This window comes from Acanthochromis polyacanthus, chromosome 22, assembly GCF_021347895.1.
Source record: "Acanthochromis polyacanthus isolate Apoly-LR-REF ecotype Palm Island chromosome 22, KAUST_Apoly_ChrSc, whole genome shotgun sequence".
Taxonomy (NCBI): Eukaryota; Metazoa; Chordata; class Actinopteri; family Pomacentridae; genus Acanthochromis; species Acanthochromis polyacanthus.
This window is the reverse complement of record NC_067134.1, coordinates 20,515,967-20,530,320: the sequence shown is the minus strand read 5'-3', so window position 1 is coordinate 20,530,320 and position 14,354 is coordinate 20,515,967. Positions and strand designations below refer to the sequence as shown.

The window sequence follows — 14,354 nt, the reverse complement described above, 5'->3', positions numbered from 1 at the left end:
GCATACTAAACCTTTCAACCATCAGGTTTGAAAGCCATACCTGTTTGTTTGTTTTTTAAATGTCAAAATGAAACCATTTGTGAGAGTCAGAAATTGTAAAAGCAGAAAAAAATGTTGGACTTTTAACTTTAAGATGATCCTTGAAATAGTTATGTGTGACGTGCAGTTTTGTTGGAATATTTAGCCAAATCTGAAGCTAAAATCGTGATATTTCATTAATTAACACTTCACTTCACATGCCTGGTTAAAAATACTGGCCGAGTGAGATGTCACTATTCAATCAGTATGGAGACAAATGATAAACAGCGAGAGGAAAACAGAGGAGCAAGTTGTTGGAAGACACATTCAGCATGGTGAAACATCTTTCTACATTTGATGTACTGAGTAGTGTCAGTTTGTAGAAGTTATAAAATACAAACAGTTAAGTATATATAGTTGGTTAAACCATATTTTATACAGTATGGATGCACATGGGGACAATTCTTTTTTTTTTTCCAATTTTTGGAAAACAATCAAAGAAATTAAACTTTTGATTAATATGATTTATGGCATTCTGTTTTTGTTATTGGACACAACAGAGTTTTTCTTTATCCTTATACTCATGGTTGTGTTGTTTCCATAGAGGACTTCAGATTGCGGTGAAAAATTAGGCCACAGTGAGGAAAAATGTGACAGGAGCAAGAAAACAGCAAGAGCCTGCTTAAAGCTCAGAGATTTAATCAATGCAAATCAGCAAGTGCATCTGTTGTACATGTGACATTCTAATATGCAAACTAATAGCAGCTGCTCGGTGAACACTGTAAACTATGAAGTAGAGTATTTCCTCTTAAAAAAGTGCAAACTCTGACTGAGGTCTCACCTGACAGTCCTAGAAACAGCGTTAAGTGAAACTCCACCTATCTGGCACTTGGAGCGGTTTAAAACAAATGCTATGAATTATTTACAGCTTCTCCTTCACCCTGCTCTGGTACACATACTCAGAGTGTTTATTTGAAGTGAAAGGGTGTGGCAAAAGCCGAGTAATGAAAGCCAGCTGCAGGCGGCAAAGACACTGGATGGCTTCCTTCACGACGTGGGCCGGAGAGAGGGCCGACTCGGAGCGTAACACAACAAGAAAATCGAAAAAATACAAACAAAACGAGTGATTTGCACACAAAAGAAAACTGAATCAAGCACGGCCCGTCCACTGGAAAGAGGTTCTTGTAAACAAGTGGCCGTGCTAAAACAATACAGCTGGATTTCCTCTTGGTAAGCGACGATAATCATCACTCACTGTTTACCACAGCAGAGAGAGGTTCCAGCCCCAAACAGCCTCAGGTTCCTCAATAACACAAACCAAGCTGGATCCACTAACTTCTATCTCTGCGATGATGCATTTCTACACAAAGATTTGGCACCGGGTGTCTCGCTACTGTCCAAACAGATCTGCAAAAATGTGAATCATGTGTCCTTTCTGTGCAAAGAAACAAACTTCAGCTTCGTTTCTTATCAGAAAACCTGAGTTTAAACATCATTTTGGCATAACTTACCTCCTAACTACGACTAAATTTCTCTCTTTTTTTTAATGTATTCTAAATGTCCTTAATATCTGAGAGCCCAGAACACTTTTTCCACAGAAACATTTCCTAACCATTCCAAAACTAATCATTTCTCTTTATGGAAAAAGAGCTTATCATATGCAAAGTGCTCAACATCAATGTCTTCATATTCTCGTTTGAGAAATTCATTGCGCGGTGAATTCCCTCGGGAACGCTGCAGCCAAGTTTCTGCCTTGCAAAAGTTTTTTTTTTTTCCTTTTCTTTTTTTTTTATTCTCTCACTTTAATTCAACTTGGCACGTTATTTCTCAGAAATACCGTCGGGCTCCGGGGAGAAACATAGACGTGGTCTCACTTGTTAGTGCGGGTTTTAGTGCTGAATAAGGATCAGACAATGGCTGAGGGGAGAGGGGCTGCAGTCTAGCGAGGTATTGACACAGGAGATATTGCCTGAACAAAGTGGATCCGTGAGAAAAGAGAGCGAGCGAGCGTGAAGGAAGAGAGAAAAAAAAGAGAAAGATTATCTTAATTATCATTCAGGAGCTGCTTAGTGCAGCACCTGTGCATGAATAATGTCATTTATAGGCACATTGAGATGTGCATAATTCCCCCTTAAATCATACACATTAGCAGCATAACAAGGGATGAACAAGTCGGTCCCTCACAGGCTCAGCTCAGAGCGAGGGGCTTCATTGTCAGCCCTTTACCTCCCCTATAAGAATGTATTTCTTTATTTAAAGACTCCACTCCTCTCTCATTTAACACTTGCTATTTGGTCCACGAGAGCTGTGAGGTTACACACTCTGCTTCATATTACCGTGCCGGATTTCATTTGCACACGCTGCGACTTCAAAATAGACGATATTTCAGGACTCCGAGTGTGATTTTGCAGCAGAGAGGTACGATCGCAGTTTGGTTTTGAAGTACAAAAAAAGCAGTAAAGGAGGTGCTACACAATGCAGATGTATCAATGCAACGCTGCTCTGGGTCAGTGCCTCCGGAAAAACGTGGCTTGGATGTTCAACAAAGTGGATATTAAAGGTGTTTTTTGTTGAATTTGTGCTTCCAACAGGCTCGACAATAACTGCGTCCACAAAGTAGTTCACAAAAATCACACATTTCTACGTCAAACATGCAACACAACAATACAAACTAGAAAATGCATGAACTGAATGGTTAAAGCAACAAAACAGGTAGTCCTAACAGCAGCAAAGCAAGTAGTATTAGCTGTACAAGTACTAGAAGTAGGCAGTAATACTGAATGGTCACTGCAACAGAAACATGCACAATAAAGACATCGCTAAAGGCTACCTGAGCTGCAATAAAATCAGCTTAACTGAATGTGCAACGCATTTACACTCAACATGCAAACAATCAACCAATCAGATCAAAGCCTGGGCTACGCGTTCACACCATTCAACCAATCAGTTGAAGCCTCGGCTACCCTCAGACTAAAAGGTGACTGCGAGGTTAGCGAACATGATCTAGGAGCAGATCGAGAAAAATGTCAAGAAATGTTTTGCTAAATTTAGAAGATAATATTCTAAAACTGGGCAGGATATGATATACTTGAATTGTTTACACTTATAGTGTTTTATTTAAATCTCTGCTACGTTTACTTTATTGGGAATTCATGAAAAATAGTCTATGGGAGCAGTGCACTGATGTGTACCATGGAAGAAAATCTGTGCAATCTGATTACTTCCATGTCAGGACTTACATTCATGAAACAATTCATGCAATACTGGCATATCCATCCAAAGAAACATGAAAAATCAGATTATACATGTGTACTTCTGTACTATCTTGGATTTTGTAAATGTGTAAACTTCCCCACCATGGGATTAACAAAGGCTCTTCTTAAATCTGAAAAACGTCATCACATGTGACAGATTGCCCTCATATCCTGCTGAACCAGTAGGTGCTAATGTACAAGTTTTGCAGTAGTAGTAGTAGTGAAAGCAATAGATGAATTCCAGTTTTGTTGAAAGCTACTGCAATAAACACTGGGAATGCATCAACATCAGAATTTTGAAAACATTTTTAGCATACATGCATGCAAAACCTCCATAAACACATTGATAAAGGTCAAATGAAATGGTTCATTTGAGTTCATCCAGATGAACCGATATAGAAATAGTGTGTAGTAGCAGCTGTAGCTTTGTTGGTGTGCAGGTGCAGCCTCATATTACCTTACATACAGATGCTTTATCCTGCTGCAAATTCTGCATTGTGTGAAGTTGATCAAGGTGAAGTCAATGGTGATGATCACTGCTCCCATGGGTTAATTCTCTCCTCTGGACAAAAATACATTGATAAAGTTCACAGATTAGTCTTCCACATACATATTTTAACCAGCAGCTAATACAGACAAATGTGCATCTAAATATCCAGAAAATATACAAAACTTGCTGCTTTTACACCCCGCAGTACCTTGAATCTGTCACACAAACAAAACTTATTCAAATTTTCCAGAGCAGGACACCTTCACTGAAGATGCTGCTTGGTACTAGTGTGACTAAAATTGATGAAGCATTGTTCTAATTCATTTCAACAGCATCAATGTTGGCATGTACCCTCTAAAATACAGCTCTGGTTAAGCTACAGCAAACAAAAAGCAGGGTCTATGGGAGTATTGTAGCTCTTATTGTGACATGGTAACAAAAACAAAGTCAATGATCATAATTCAAAATTCTCCTATCCAATTAATGGCAACCTAGAGTGTTCATTTTGGTCTTACAGTTCAGTAGCTATTACTGACTAAATTTGAGGCTGTTTTCTTGAGAAACTGTAAAAACTGATAAACTAAGTCGTCGGTTATTCAACTTTCAGACACTTCTTGAACTTATCTTTGATTTACAGTTAAGTCAGAGAAATTACACATAATTAATGGAAAACACTATACTCAACATGTTTTGTAAAAAAAAAAATCCCAAATATAAACCACTTGGACTTACACTCAAAACAAAACCGTTTTTTAGCAACACTGAGAAGCCATGACTAAAATTCTGCGAACATTCGGCTGAACTGCTGGCAGTGTTTATACACAGCAGAGAGAAGTATGGAAGCAAATTAAAGGGACTGAGAGGGAAATAAAATATTCATGGGTAACAAAATTAATGCAGCATTGCTTAAAAATAAAAGAAAGAGGAGCAAGCTGTTGGAAGATACATTCTGCATGGGGAAATACCTTTCTTTAGTTAATGTTTGAATGAAAAATGCCTAATTTTAGAGGTTATAACTATATAAGTAGTAAATTATCTATATTATGAAGAGTCACTATTTTTTAATCCAGAATTGGTAAAACCTGTGGGCAATATGTTTTAAGCGCTGAGCTCAGATTTTATTCATTTTCTGTAAATAGAGAAAGTCAACTTTTGCCTTTCATTTTTTAAAGATTTTTAGTATTATAACTTTGTTAAACTGTACAGAGGAAATTTCTGAGTTCTCTCTACTTCCAGTCATGGTTTTTCTGTTTCCATTGAGGTGCAGGACTTTATACTGCAGTGAAAAATGACCCCACAGCGAGGAAAAATGTGACCGGAGCAAAGGAAAACGCCCAGAAACTGCATGAAATTCGGAGGGTTAATTTGCTGCATCTTATTTCTTCTGAACCAGTTCACTGTGGCCACGCTACACCACATCTGCATGGAGGCTGAATGTTCACTTTCAGATCAAAACCGCACATCTCCAAAATGTCAGCCTCTCTGAATAACAGCCTTGTTGGACCGCTGTCAGTTCATCTGAGGGAATGTGAGGGATGTCAGATCACTGGAGCTGGATGGTATTCATGACAAGAGCAATGTGAGGGCTTGAACACGAGGTCCTGTTGTTTGTGCACCACTTGTGTAAACTAAAAAAAGCGCCTCTGATACTTCTAACCATGTTTGCTGTGTCCCTACGGAATAGATTCACGCCCAGCGTATGTCAAACAGTCCTTGAAAATAACTGCTTCAATTTGAGTGCGCTGGGTGGAGTTTGCCAAAGCGCACCAGAGCCGGAAAGTATTTGTCATCCAAATCAGATTTTGCGTTGCCACGGGAGATGTGGGTCCACACAGAGAGGATGCATACAGTACAAAACGAGAGTAGTAACAAGGCTGTCATCACGGAGAAATGTCAAATATTCCACCCCGCTGCCGACTCCTCAGCGCAGTCCGCTGCTGTCGAGGCCCGGCCCACGCAGTCAAAAGTTCACAACAACAACAGAGGGCATTGTGGGTTTTCTCTAATCAGAGGGGCCTTCCCGTTACAGCCGAGCACTTCTGAATTCTAACTATGCCAACAGAGATATGGAGTAGGATTAAACTCGGAGTGTGTGGACCTCCTCTGTGCTGGGGTCAAACTGCACTTTTAAAACACTCTTAGCCTGGGTGGAGGGCCTGGTGGGCGGGCTTCGTCATTTTGGAAAAATGTCAGTCGGTCACAGAGAGCAACGTGATTGGATCTCAGGCTGAACTCCGAGGGAGCAAGCATGCATCCTCTCACATATTATCAGCAAACCCGAGAGCCGCTCGAGTCGTCGTTAAAGATGAAACGGCTCCGAAGTCAAAAACCCACAAAAGCTGCGGAAAGGTGCTGTGCAGAGAGCATGATTAGAAGTGTCAGATTCTCCTCTTGACACGGACAAATCATCACCATATTCATTTTCAGAAAGGATTCAAAACCGCTGTGGCAAACACGAGCCGACCGCGCCGCCCCGAACTCTTCACTTTTTCGGGGAAAACGAGTCGTCGCTCAGAGCTGGAAAACACGGAAACAACTTCAGGAGATGCTGCAGCTTCTCCAGTGACAGCTCAGGCTGCAAATAATGTCATTTTTTTTATTAGCAGTGTGACTAATAAGTGACTAATTTTGCAGCTGAAGTCAGAATTTAACTTGGCACATGCTTTTCCTGGTTGTACAGTGTAATAAAACAACCATAAAAAGAAAGAAAATGGCACAAGTTTGTCTAATTGTCCATTTTCACAGAACAAAGACAGATTTAATTCGAAAAAAAATCTAAAAAAATATAACACTTGGCCATTTTAGGACCCCAGGAAGAATAGTTGCAGCTTATGCTGTCGCTAATGGGGATCCAAATGAACAAACATAAACATTTCAAACCAAGTCAGCTTGCTAATATGATGATTTACCTTACATCACTTGTAATCTGTTGTATTTTTTACATTTCTTGTGGCTTTGTTTGAGAAAATACTACTAATAAATTAAAGTTGGAACAATCCACTTGAAAAGTGCTTCAGAAAAAAGAGCAACAGTAAAACATGAAAGGCAATAAAACATTAGAAGAGACAATAAAAAGAAAAAAAATACAATAAAAATGGCAATAAAACAATAGAAAAGACAATAAAATATTAGAAAATGAGAAAACATTAAAATAAAGCCAATTAAACATCAGAAAAGGACAACAATAAAAAATATTAATGACTTCATTTTTTTAAATGCCTTTTTTCAAACAGTATAAACTGTCTTAACTTTACTGACATCTATTAACTCATTAATGTTTTTAGAAACTCCAGTTTATAACTGTCTTTTTTTAACAGTTTACTGTACAGATTACCCTTACAGATTTTCCCATTTTGTTAAATTACAGATATTTTTAAAAAAAATTGTGTAAACGTGCAAAAAACACTATATATCAACCTGGAAATTACTGTATGATTGTAAATTTACAAGCATTCTACTGTATTTTAATCAGCAAAAAAGCAATATTTTACAACTATTGGCTGTATTATAATATTAGAAAGACAAAATTATGAATATTAAGGACTGAAAAATTGTAAATAAACTAGGTATATTACAGATTTTCACTGTTTTGTTAAATATTACAGAATATACCAATTTAAATCACAGAATAAAGTATTAATTTACAAAAATGGTCTATAATGTCCGCATTGAGGTCTGTATTTTTACAAATATCTCTGTAAGTCGGAACTCATGCACTGAGACGTATGTGGCGTACAACCGGTAAACAAAACAAAATGTAAACAAATCCGTCTTTCACATATAGCGCCGTGTGATGACATATTTGTGCACTCCGCTCACCAACTAGTTCCCGTGCAAAATTTGTTTTAACGTCGCAAATGCCATATATCAGCATGTTGGAACAAGACTAACAAATTTGTGGGAGATGGTGACGTAACCACGAAATGCCGTAGGCCGAGGACGCCATAAACCAAGGACCTACTGTACTGATTTAGTTCTTTTACAATGTATGACTATAAATATAAAGTTTTACAGTCTTTAAATTCCCTAAAACTATTATATTTTACCATTTTTTATAGATCATTGTCCTAACTTCTTCATAGTTTTTGAATTGTTACAGCATTCCACTGTTTTCAAGGTATTTTTTAGCATCCTTGCAGCCAGGTCTTCATTGTTTTTAGTGTTTTTTTTCTTCTTACAGTGCAGGCTTTATCGATGAAATGGTTACATTAAGAAGTGAAACAACGGAACTGTCCGTTTTCTACCTAAACTGGCACCTCCTCTCTGAGCTCGTGCCCCAGTGTTACCATCCCCAACCTCAGGAGCAACATCATAATTCATATCCACATCATTATTCTTAATACCTCTGAGTATTCTGGTAATATTTGATAATTGCAGTGGAGTGACCTTAGGACAAATGCCATTATGAGTTTAAAGGATGACGGCTAATCTCGGAGATGTAATTCCCTCTGAATATTCGGAAGGCCCCGTCGACACTCCGTATCATGTTTGAACTCAAGTTTTATTTATCCACCGCTGTTTGAGATATTTAAGATACTGCAATACAAATAAATTATTCATGTCAATTAGCTTTTCATCTTCCAAGATACGAACTTGTGTGATCCCTTTAACAACTATTTATTTCATGCTAAAACAGAGCTCTCCCTGAAAGCCCACTGCTATCGCCTGAGGACATGTCTTTTAAATAAAAGCATCAGAGCTTTGCATACCTACGATTTGCATATTAAAGGCACCGCGAGACACATGATAGAAGAATTGGGTGAAGCAATCTAATCATCACTCAACTCTGAGTGGAATCCCAAACTCTTTTGGTTTCGGCCTTCAGAGACGCAGTGGAGAGACGCTCGCAAATTAGCAAAAAAAAGTATTTTTCAAGTTGTTGTTATTGGACCTCGGTTGTTATTCCTGGAAGCGTGTTTTTCTTTGCGTTTGACGCCATTTCTGACGACTCAATTCCTTCGGCTTTGCTTCGCTTTGAAGAGTCACAATAAGAGGATGAAAAAAAGCTGACATTAAACCCATTTAGAAGATCTTAAAGGATGATTCCAGTTTGCTGAAATGTCTTCGTCTTACAGCGTTCCTGCGGATTATTGTGACACTTCAGGAGGCACAACGTCAAGAGAGAACACCTGAGATGTGTTTGTAAGGCTTATTTTGACAGATTGTTGAGATCCAGCACTGTTTTGTGTAATATCAGCTGTGTATTCATTCTCAGCATGCTTTAAATTCAATTGAGATGATTCTAGTGTCTCCAGAGGTTGTAGTTGTTTAGTCCAACTCTTAAACAAACCCATGAGTGTGTGTACTCAGGCTGGATCACGATGATCACCTCTGATTTGCTGCTGGCCTGAAGCTACACACGATGACACCAGCTAACATCGTGGTCAAAGATTTGCAGCGCTGCAGAATCCAACAAGCACTGAATAGATCCTGAAGTGACGCAGATGTGAGCTTTATGCTGCTCTTATGTTCGGTTTTGTAAATGTAAAGGTTGGTGAAGAGGAACTGGATGCAAGGAAGCCCTATAAGTTCATAAACTGCTTCTTATTTATGTTTTAAAATGTATTTTCTGACTTAAAGATAAGACTGCAATGTAGGACGAAAGGTTTCCAGTGTGAAAGAGCAACAAAGTCTACGTTAAGCGTGTGTTTAATTTAAAATAACATGCAACCTGGCTGTTTTGCAAGAATTTTCAATTGTTTGCACAGGGATACAAACCCTGTCCCACCTAATATAGGATTGATTGGGCGAAAAAGTAAAGCAAAAACTAAAATAAATGCAAAAAATTTGTTGATTTGAAATATAATTGAAAATACATTCACCCTGAAACGTCACTGAGAATGAAGTTTAGTCGTATAGGAATGTCAGTTTTCAGAGGCAAGTGACTGGATCTTATAAATCTACAGATTTGATAAGAAGAAAGTAGCAAAGGTGGAACTGTTAATGTAAATCGATTGGATGCAGACAGAAGAAAAATGTTAGAAATCGTCAAAAAGCTGAGAACTTAAGGTCAGATTATTTTGCCACACAAGCTCCAAATATCAGGAGAATTCAGACTGAATATCAAAGAAAAAGAGGAGTCAATTAAGGATGAAAGAAACAGACATATAAGAAAAAAATAACACAGAAAATACAAAAAGAAGCCCGGAAGTGTGGCTTGTAATAAATATATGCCATCAGTCCCTTTGTGTGTGATTATTTGGAGAAATTTCCAACAGTGTGCTGAATCTACAGCAGCTCCACAGTTTCTGAGTGGACATGAAGTGCGGTGAAGAGCAGGGCAGTAAACTCAGCCAGCGTCACTCTGACTTCCTCTGATTTGTTTGCCCCGTGGCTACCGGCGTCCTGCATCGGCCGAGACAGACAGGACAAGAGCTGCCCCGAGTCCATCCAGCCCCACCGCTAACGGGTCACATCACACGCCGGTGTCACTCGCATGTCCGCTCACTTCGGACCTGACCCACTTCACCCGGCCCACTCCGTCCAGCGCTGCCACCGTCCTCCACCGCCTCGGCCGATAGACCCTGACACCCTGCAAACCGAGCCGTGCAGCTAATTAAAGCCTTCAGAGGCGGCCGGCCTATCACAGACATCGTCACCGACAGCAGATTGATGCTTGGTGAGATCACGCAAATGAGGGCAGCGGGGCGTTTGTGAGAAACAGACCGACAGAGTAAAGAAAACTTCGCCAACAAAACTTCCCAACAGAAGAAGCGTTTTGGGCAGAAATGAGCGAGCACCAGTGAAGATTGATAAAGGCAGCTGATATTTGTCAGGATCAGATACCAGACTCACAAAATGTTCATAGCTTATAAGTCCCCCTGTTGTCTTAAAAATATGATTTAACTGCACTTCTGCTGATTAATTAGTTCAATTTCATGTTAAAGTGTAAAAATGTAAATTAATTTAAACGAAATTGAGGGTAAAAATGTTGAATGAACTTAGAGTATTAAGCTGAACCAGCCAGTCACATGAAAATTGTTGCAAATATGCTTGATTTGCTTCGATTGTTTTATAAAATAGTTTCTTTCTTATTTAACATCAAGAACTTACAGCTGATTATCTGTGATTCTGCTCCCAATTATAATGAAATCAATTATATATCCACAGGTATATGGTCTGAATTCAGCACTAATCTTTGTCATAGTTTAAATTATTTTGATTATAATAAAAAGAAAGAACCAGAACATAATTTGTACATAATTTAACATGTTTTAATTACACACAGCAAGTTTCCACCATGTCTGTTTTCTCAAAACAGGGGGGGTGGGGGGGTGGGGTGTTTAAGTCTGCTTCAATGCAAGTTTTAAATTCTCAAAAATGTAATTTCATGACTTGAGTAAACTCATTATTTTTAGTCAAAACCTCGTAAAATTCAAGAACCTGTGTTCAAAAAGTTGTCTGAAAACAAAAATTTTACATTATAAGATCAATTAGCTAAAAATGAGAAAAACATGCATATATTTATACAAACAAAATAAGAAAAAAATGCTGATTTGACTAAATTTATTTTTTTGGATTTTGAGTAACTCCTGACTTCTTCCTTTCTTGATATCCTTTCTGAAATTTAATATCCTTATTTTATTCATTTTATTTTTTATGATGTACAGAGGAAAGAAAAGAATGAAACTTCACAGTAAAACATCTTACAGGGATTTTAGTCAAATCAACATATCTTTTTTTCCTTGTTCATTTAATGCAACTAATTTCTAGTTAACTGAATTTAAAATCTTTTAAAATCTTTTTCTTAAAATTTCAGACCATTTTACAATTTAAAAATATGAGTTCTTATAACTTGAGGCTCTGATTTGAATGAATAAACAGCAGCTAATTTGTTTCCCAGGATGCAATGTTAGAGAGCTAAATTTCCCCAGAGACTCTTGTTTTTTTGGATTTTGAGAAGACAAACCAAGTGGAAACTTGCTGTTGATCTTTGTTAATTTAAGTTACTGTTTTTCATAGCAATCAAAACAAATTGATGAGGTTTAGTGCTGAATTTAGGCCCTACACTTGATTCATATTTATTTCGCTGCAGCCTCACATATTGTCTTTGTACTTTCAAATAAATCGCAAAGAAGCTCCTTAAACTTGGAAAATGTGAAAGCAAACTCTCCTGTTACTGTGACTAGTTGGTTCAACTAAACATTTTAAGTTCATTGAACTTGTTTTTTGAAGTTAGCTCAGCTAGTTTTACACTTTAACTCACATCCTAAAGCAGCAGGGGACCTTAAAAGCTGAATGAACCTAAATTGATTTACAGCGTTTCTGCTCCAAACGAAGTGAAGTCTTCCTCCATCTCATTGTCGCATCTCGCGCGACACATTGGCCAGGCGTCCTGGCGGCGTGTCGAGGTCCGAGCGGCGTGCGAATACTTTCCTCGGCACACATGGTGGCGATCGCTGCCACCCCCAGCCCTCGGCTCCTCCGCGGATCCCGTTTCGAGCCTCTCCATTCCTGGAAGGTTGCACCTCGACTTCGCCCAGGGGACAAATGTGAAGCGTTACAGTCAGAAAGCGGCTTTTGTTGCAAACACTAACGCTCTCGCTGCTAGCATGCCGGCTGGGCCCTGCTGATAGCTGCTGCCACTGCCAAGGTGGGCTCCAACACACACACACACACACACACACACACACACACACACACACACACACACACACACACACACACACACACACACACACACACACACACACACACACACACACACACACACACACACACACACACACACACACACACACTCCTCCAAGCTGCCCGAGAGCACAGAAGAACTGAATGGAGATGTGCAGAAGGACGCCAAGCACATGTCGACGCTAACGAGAACATCGCTTTTAAAACCTGCAGTGATGTCCAATTTAATATTTATGCCGGCTTTTATGTTCTGATTTCACAAAAGCGTGCAGGTATTAGAGCGGCTTGGCCACATAAATGAATTTCAGTGCAGGTTTTCAGGCACAAATTCCAGTTTCTCCTCCGGTCTACTTCACTTCACAGGCGAGGATGTACAAGAACAAAAACTAGGAACTCAATACAAGGTGATTAATCTTTTAGAAAAGAGCAATTGGATGTAAATGTGGAGAGTGTAGAGCGTTTAAACTGGAAGCAAGAGTTGATATTTTAATGACAGCATGTTTGCTTTTTTGCATTTTTAAAGCACACATTGATCAACCGCCGGCCTCATGAAGCGCCGAAATATCAGTACAGGAGAGAATCGAGCACAAAAAGCGAGCTTTTAAATAGAAAAATGCATTCAGGAGGATATAAACATCTACTACAGGACTGCTTCAAATATTTCTGGAGCTTCTCTGTGACCTCCGCTGCCTGTGAGCTGTTCAACTTGTTTACCAATTACCTTCAAGGCTTTCCACCAGCGAGGACTTCTCTCTGCATTCTTTACATTTATATTTTATGTACTTGTTACTTGGCAGATATATTCTTTCTCCTTCCTCGAGCCAATCCTCACTTTTAGTTGAAAAAGGACAGAGAGGAAAATGTTTTTCGAGCCCAGCGTTTGAAAGGCTTCAGAAGGTGATTTGGATCTCGGGCGTCTGAGATCGGCAGTAATCAGAAGCGGGTTTTTGTAAAGCATTAAAAAAAAGCAAAAAAAAAAAAAACAGAAAACACCCACACAAGTTCACATGGCTCTCCCCTTCCCCCTGCCTTCCTGTGCAAATTTGGACATGATTACAAGTGAGAAAAGCCGAGGGGGGTCTGGCTTCACGGCGGAGATGGAAGATACCGCGAGTGTGTGTTTTTGTGCGTGCATAGTTTTGCATGCAAGTGTGTGTGAGGGGAAAAAAAAGAAAAAAATCCCTGCACACATACACATGCACTTCAGCCACACAGAACAGACAGTCCCAGCAACATGAAATTCCAAGTAGATTTAATATGCACAGTTGCACAAATGGCATGACTCGGAAAGCCTCCAAACCTCTCTTTCTGAGGTGAAAAACCTCCTGTAAGTACTTTAACAATGGCATTTTTCTGGTTTAACATACCAGTTATGATTGAATAATACTTTCTCGTGAGTCTTTGATCTTGAAAAAGCACAGCAAACCTAAATTTTGTACAGATTAAGGGTTGTTCAAAGCTGCAGAATCACGGCAGTTTCTTTTTTCCTTTTTTTCATACATTTCCATCCCCTTCTTCCCCTCCACCTTTTTAAGTCGCCTGAGTGGAGAATCATTACACTTCAAAAGTCCTGGCCCTTGCTGTAAAAGCCAATCATTAAATAAAAACTCAGGGAAGAAATACACCTAATTACGGGCGCACAAATGCACATAATTCTCCCGTTTTCCTCCCCGTAGAGCTCAGAAATGCTTAAAAAATGTCCGTCGTCAACCGTTTGGGGGATTAAAAACGCACAACAGCTCAAGCACTTTTCACTTTACGTGTCGACCGGCTTGAAGAGGACGAATTACAGAAACTAATTCCAACCGAGGACAGGAGTTGTAGTCAAGCGCGCGGAGGCGTTCGGGAAAAAAGTGTCTTTGCAACACAGACGGCAGCGTGGTGCGGCCGACTCATCCCCTCATGCATTTATGAATGTACTACTAGCATGTCACAGAGCTGCAGGGTGAGGCGACACTTCC

General features: G+C 39.3%; 1 long non-coding RNA gene across 10 annotated transcripts in view; it reads right to left on the bottom strand.

The window, feature by feature from the left end:
• LOC110967283 (uncharacterized) overlaps positions 1–12,280 on the bottom strand; it is a 340,473-nt gene extending 328,193 nt beyond the window's left edge. For 9 of the 10 annotated variants that reach the window (XR_007938883.1, XR_007938876.1, XR_007938881.1 and 6 more), the window contains exons 1-2: positions 12,021–12,280; positions 3,730–3,834 (exon numbers count right to left, since the gene is read on the bottom strand). This is a non-coding gene — a long non-coding RNA (uncharacterized LOC110967283). The remainder of the gene's footprint in view (positions 1–3,729; positions 3,835–12,020) is intronic. The other variant, XR_007938885.1, reaches the window with a different exon arrangement.
• Positions 12,281–14,354: the final 2,074 nt, after the last annotated feature.